Here is a 6456-nt window from a genome sequence, read left to right as displayed (position 1 = left end):
TCCTTTTGGATTTTCTTCTGTATTACTTGGGAGAGTACTAGGAGGGAGTTCAGTAACTTTCTTGCTCAGTTGTCCCACTTGTCCTTCCAAATTCCTAATGGAGGACCTTGTTTCAGTCATGAAACTTTGAGTGGTTTTGATTAGATCAGAGACCATGGTTGCTAAGTCAGAGGGGTTCTGCTTAGAATTCTCTGTCTGTTGCTGAGAAGATGATGGAAAAGGCTTGTCATTGCTAAACCTGTTTCTTCCACCATTATTGTTATTGAAACCTTGTTGAGGTCTCTCTTGATTCTTCCATGAGAAATTTGGGTGATTTCTCCATGAAGAATTATAGGTGTTTCCATAGGGTTCTCCTAGGTAGTTCACCTCTTCCATTGAAGGGTTCTCAGGATCATAAGCTTCTTCTTCAGATGAAGCATCCTTAGTACTGCTTGGTGCATTTTGCATTCCAGACAGACTTTGAGAAATCAAATTGACTTGTTGAGTCAATATCTTGTTCTGAGCCAGTATGGCATTCAGGGCATCAATCTCAAGAACTCCTTTCTTCTGACTTGTCCCATTGTTCACAGGATTCCTTTCAGAAGTGTACATGAATTGGTTATTTGCAACCATTTCAATTAGCTCTTGAGCTTCTGTAGGCGTCTTCTTCAGATGAAGAGATCCTCCAGCAGAGCTATCCAAGGACATCTTGGATAGTTCAGATAGACCATCATAGAAAATACCTATGATGCTCCATTCAAAAAGCATGTCTGAGGGACACTTTCTGATTAATTGTTTGTATCTTTCCCAAGCTTCATAGAGGGATTCTCCATCCTTCTGTCTGAAGGTTTGGACTTCCACTCTAAGCTTACTCCATTTTTGAGGTGGAAAGAATTTTGCCAAAAAGGCATTGACTAGCTTTTCCCAAGAGTCCAGGCTATCTTTAGGTTGAGAGTCCAACCATATTCTAGCCCTGTCTCTTACAGCAAAAGGGAATAGCATCAGTCTGTAGACCTCAGGGTCAACCCCATTAGTCTTGACTGTGTCACAGATTTGCAAGAACTCAGCTAAAAACTGATGTGGATCTTCCATTGGAAGTCCATGGAACTTGCAATTCTGTTGCAGTAGAGAAACCAACTGAGGCTTAAGCTCAAAGTTGTTTGCTCCAATGGCAGGGATAGAGATGCTTCTCCCATAGAAGTCGGGAGTAGGTGCAGTAAAGTCACCCAGCACCTTCCTTGCATTGTTGGCATTGTTGTTATTTTCGGCTGCCATGTCTTCTTCTTCTTTGAAGAATTCGGTTAGGTCCTCTATAGAGGGTTGTGCCTTAGCTTCTCTTAGCTTTCGCTTCAAGGTCCTTTCAGGTTCAGGGTCAGCTTCAACAAGAATGCCTTTGTCTCTGCTCCTGCTCATATGAAAGAGAAGAGAACAAGAAGATATGGAATCCTCTATGTCACAGTATAGAGATTCCTTGAGGTGTCAGAGGTAAAGAAAAATAGAAGAAGGAGGTAGAAGAATTCGAACTTGATTAGATAGAGTTCGAATTGTGCATTAAGAAGGAGTAGTACTCCATAAATAGAAGGATGTGAGAAGGAGGGAAGAGAATTTTCGAAAATTCAATTAAAAAGATTTTGAAAACATTTTGAAAAATTGATTGATAATTTTCGAAAATTCAAAGTGGAAAAATCAAGTGATTTTTGAAAAAGATTTTGAAATTAGAAGTTAAAAAGATTTGATTGAAAACTTATTTTGAAAAAGATGTGATTAAAAAGATATGATTGAAAAGATTTGATTTGAAAACAATTTTAAAAGATATGTTTTGAAAACAATTTTAAAAAGATTTGATTTTAAAAATTAATGACTTGCCTAACAAGAAAAGATATGATTCAAACATTAAACCTTTCTCAACAGAAAAGGCAACAAATTTGAGATGTTCAATCAAATCATTAATTGTTAGTAAGTATCTTTGAAAAAGGAAAGAAATTGATATTAAAAACATTTGATTGAAAAGATATGATTTGAAAAAGATTTGATTTTGAAAAACTTTGAAAACTTGAAAAAAAATTGATTTTGAAAACAAAATCTTCCCCCTTTACCATCCTGGCGTTAAACGCCCAGAATGGTATCCATTCTGGCGTTTAACGCCCAAAATGCACCCTTTTTGGGCGTTAAACGCCCAACCAGGTACCCTGGCTGGCGTTTAAACGCCAGTCTGTCTTATTTACTGGGCATTTTCGAATGCTCAGCTTTTTCTGTATAATTCCTCTGCAGTTTGTTCTGAATCTTCAATTCTTTGTGTTATTGACTTGAAAAGATACAAATTAAAAATATTTTTGGATTTTTAATAATCAAATAGCAACAAGAATCAAATAACAATGCATGCAAGACACCAAACTTAGCAGTTTGTATACTACTGACACTACATGAGACACATAATCACTCAAGTCAAAAGAATTCAAAGATCAGAGTAAGAAATCATCAAGAATCACTTGAAGATCCTTGAGACACATGAATGAATGTATGCAATTGACACCAAACTTAAGATGAAACACTAGACTCAAGCAAGAAACATCAAATATTTTTGGTTTTTATGATTTTGTGAATTTTTTTTTTTTGTGATTTTCGAAAATTAAGTGGAAAAAGATATCAAAATTCTTAATGAGAATTCCAGGAATCAGTGCAATGCTAGTCTAAGACTCCGGTCCAGGAATTAGACATGGCTTCACAGCCAGCCAAGCTTTCAAAGAAAGCTTCGGTCCAAAGCACTAGACATGGCCAAAAGCCAGCCAAGCCTTAGCAGATCACTGCTCCAAAAGCAAGATTGATAACAAAAAATCAACAAGCTTCTGTGATGATAAGTTGAAACCTCGGTCCAATGAGATTAGACATGGCTTCTCAGCCAGCCAGATTTCAACAAATCATCATGAAACTCTAGAATTCATCTTCAAAAATTTCGAAAAAAAAAATACCTAATCTAAGCAATAAGATGAACCGTCAGTTGTCCATACACGAACAATCCCCGGCAACGGCGCCAAAAACTTGGTGCACGAAATTGTGATCAATACTTTTCACATCTCAAATAATCCCTAGTAATGGCTCCAAAGACTTGGTGCTCAATACCATGGCATAAACACAACTTCGCACAACTAACCAGCAAGTGCACTGGGTCGTCCAAGTAATAAACCTTACGTGAGTAAGGGTCGATCCCACGGAGATTGTTGCTATGAAGCAAGCTATGGTCACCTTGTAAATCTCAGTCAGGCAGACTCAAATGGGTATAGATGATGAATAAAACATAAAGATAAAGATAGAGATACTTATGTATATCATTGGTGAGAGCTTCAGATAAGTGTATGAAGATGCCTTCCATTCCATCACTCTGCTTTCCTACAGTCTTCATCCAATCCTTCTCACTCCTTTCCATGGCAAGCTCGTGTAGGGTTTCACCGTTGTCAATGGCTACCTCCCATCCTCTCAGTGAAAATGTTCCCATGCTCTGTCACAGCATATGGCTAATCAGCTGTCGGTTCTCGGTCAGGCCGGAATAAAATCCATCGATCCTTTTGCGTCTGTCACTAACGCCCCGCCTGCTAGGAGTTTGAAGCACGTCACAGTCATTCAATCATTGAATCCTACTCAGAATACCACAGACAAGGTTAGACCTTCCGGATTCTCTTGAATGCCGCCATCAGTTCTTGCCTATACCACGAAGACTCTGATCTCACGGAATGGCTGGCTCGTTTGTCAGGCGAGCACTCGGTTGTCAGGCGATCAACCATGCATCGTGTATCAGGAATCCAAGAGATATTCACTAAGCCTTGGATGCTTGTAGAACAAGAATGGTTGTCAGTCACTTTGTTCATAAGTGAGAATGGTGATGATCCGTGACAATCATCACCTTCATCAAGTTGAAGAACAAGTGATATCTTGGACAAAGAACAAGCGGAATTGAATAGAGGAACAATAGTAATTGCATTAATACTCGAGGTACAGCAGAGCTCCACACCTTAATCTATGGTGTGTAGAAACTCCACCGTTGAAAATACATAAGAACAGGGTCCAGGCATGGCCGTGAAGCCAGCCTCCCAGTGATCTAAGATAGCATAAAACTCAAAGATAGCTACCAAGATGTCAAATACAATAGTAAAAGGTCCTACTTATAGAAAACTAGTAGCCTAAGGTGTACAAAGATGAGTAAATGACATAAAAATCCACTTCCGGGCCCACTTGGTGTGTGCTTGGGCTGAGCAAATGAAGCTTTTTCGTGTAGAGACTCCTCTTGGAGTTAAACGCCAGCTTTTATGCCAGTTTGGGCGTTTAACTCCCATTTGGGTGCCAGTTCCGGCGTTTAACGCTGGAATTTCTTGAGGTGACTTTGAACGCCGATTTGGGCCATCAAATCTTGGGCAAAGTATGGACTATCATATATTGCTGGAAAGCCCAGGATGTCTACTTTCCAACGCCGTTGAGAGCGCGCCAATTGGGCTTCTGTAGCTCGAAAAAATCCACTTTGAGTGCAGGGAGGTCAGAATCCAACAGCATCTGCAGTCCTTTTGGGTCTCTGGATCAGATTTTTGCTCAGATCCCTCAATTTCAGCCAGAAAATACCTGAAATCACAGAAAAACACACAAACTCATAGTAAAGTCCAGAAAAGTGAATTTTAATTAAAAACTAATAAAAATATACTAAAAACTAACTAGATCACACTAAAAACATACTAAAAACAATGCCAAAAAGCGTACAAATTATCCGCTCATCAGCCACAAAACCAAACAAGATTCATGTGGTGAATAAATATTTATAAACTTACTCTTTATCAGAGGTTTGTTGTGTTTGACTTTCGGGAGGGACATATATAAATTCATCATTGATCAACTCTTCCTGAAGAAAACTTGGAAGAGACAATAATGCAAGAGGATTTCTAATGAATGTAAACAAGGAAGAAGTTAATGTTGAATAATTATAAATTATTCTAAGAAACGGGAATCCGCTCATTGAAAAGCTCATATATTCAAAGGTTCAGAATGAGTTTCTTGTTGAACCAGAATGATCTGTAGCTGAGAATTGGGTGTAGCACTAGTGACATTTAAACACATTTTTTGTGAGATTAATTAAACAAAATTTAATTAGCTAAATCTGATAGAGTGACATAAATATTTTTAACTTACACTGGTGGACTTTTTAAAGTCTTTCTTTGATGAATTTTCTTTTTTCTAAAATATTTTACTATGGATTCTGGAGTATTTTTCCTAAAAAAATACAAATTAAAATTAAAAACCAAGATTAAAAGCAGAGGTTTAGAAACACATCAAATTTATTTTTGGAAACCATCAAACCAAAAGTAAAGAGTGCAACGAACCTGGTATTGTCTTGGGCATTTACAGACGGTGTGCAGCTTTCCTGAGTCTGCAAGAGTGGTTCACTTCCCAGATTTACAGTTGGCAGTCTAACCAAGATAAATAAATATTATTAATTGAATCTAGAGGAATTACAAAAGGTTTTAGCGAAAGTAAGCAAAGAAACGAAAAGAAATTGGCATAAGAAATTGAATCTTACGTCTGAGAGGATTCATTTCGTTCCTCTGTTGAGGCAAACTGATCTGGAGCAATGTGTGTTGACTGAGCTCTATCATTTCTTTTTTTTATCTTTTTTCTCTTATCATCTCCAACGCTTGCCTTCTTCTTTCTGCAGTGTTTTCTTTTCTTTGTTCAGTTCTGAAAGTTCATAAAATAAGTATTAATACACCTAAAACGAAAGTATCAATAAAAGAAAATCTTATTCGAGAAACTTACCCCCTGTTAAATTGGGTTTGTTTTTTTGCCACCCTTTGTGGTTGTTTTCTTTTTATTATGGGTGTTTTCTCAATTTCTTTTTCTTTGCAAGAAAGACAAACACATCGAATTTATAACTGACAAAAATATAAGCAAGAACAAGAAAATAACAATCAATTCAACCAAACTAACAGACAACACCAAATCAAAAACAATTAAAGGCAGAACCGAAAGTTAGAAGACCACCGAACCAAAAGAAATTCAGTTTCTGAATAATACTTACTGGCTTTCAGATTTGCTTGTACTCTCTGAATCTGTCAGCATTGGCTTCATTTTTTTGGTTTATTTTTTAACCACCAATTTTTTTTTTTGTTCTGGTTGTTTCGATTTCTTCTTCTCTACAATACATAAGGACAAGTGTATAAGAACGAATTTAAGCAAATACAAGTTAAATGAAATCAATATGAAAATTAATCTTACTGGTTTTTGGATTCACTTTTGCTTGTTGAATCCGTGGGAATGCTTTCAGTTTCAGTTGCTGATTGTAAATCCTTCTCATCAACCACCTTTGTTTGTCTTGCTCTCTTTGCCGGTGGTGTTTTGTCGGATTCAGATTGAGATTCAGATTCAGAAAATCTTTCTTCTTCCGAAGAAGAATCCACATTGACAATTTTCTTTTTAATTTTCTTTTCTTTTTCTTTTTTA

The 6456-nt window shown here is 37.1% G+C and overlaps 1 non-coding gene across 1 annotated transcript; it reads left to right on the top strand.

Moving 5' to 3' along the window:
* The first annotated feature begins 741 nt into the window (after positions 1–741).
* LOC130947131 (small nucleolar RNA R71) lies at positions 742–849 on the top strand. Its single transcript, XR_009072541.1, has one exon. It is a non-coding gene; the product is annotated as a small nucleolar RNA R71 (small nucleolar RNA).
* The last annotated feature ends 5607 nt before the right edge of the window (positions 850–6456 follow it).

This window comes from Arachis stenosperma, chromosome 8 (assembly GCF_014773155.1).
Source record: "Arachis stenosperma cultivar V10309 chromosome 8, arast.V10309.gnm1.PFL2, whole genome shotgun sequence".
NCBI lineage: Eukaryota > Viridiplantae > Streptophyta > Magnoliopsida > Fabales > Fabaceae > Arachis > Arachis stenosperma.
Note: the sequence above shows the minus strand (reverse complement) of the source record. Positions and strands in the feature narration are given on the sequence as shown.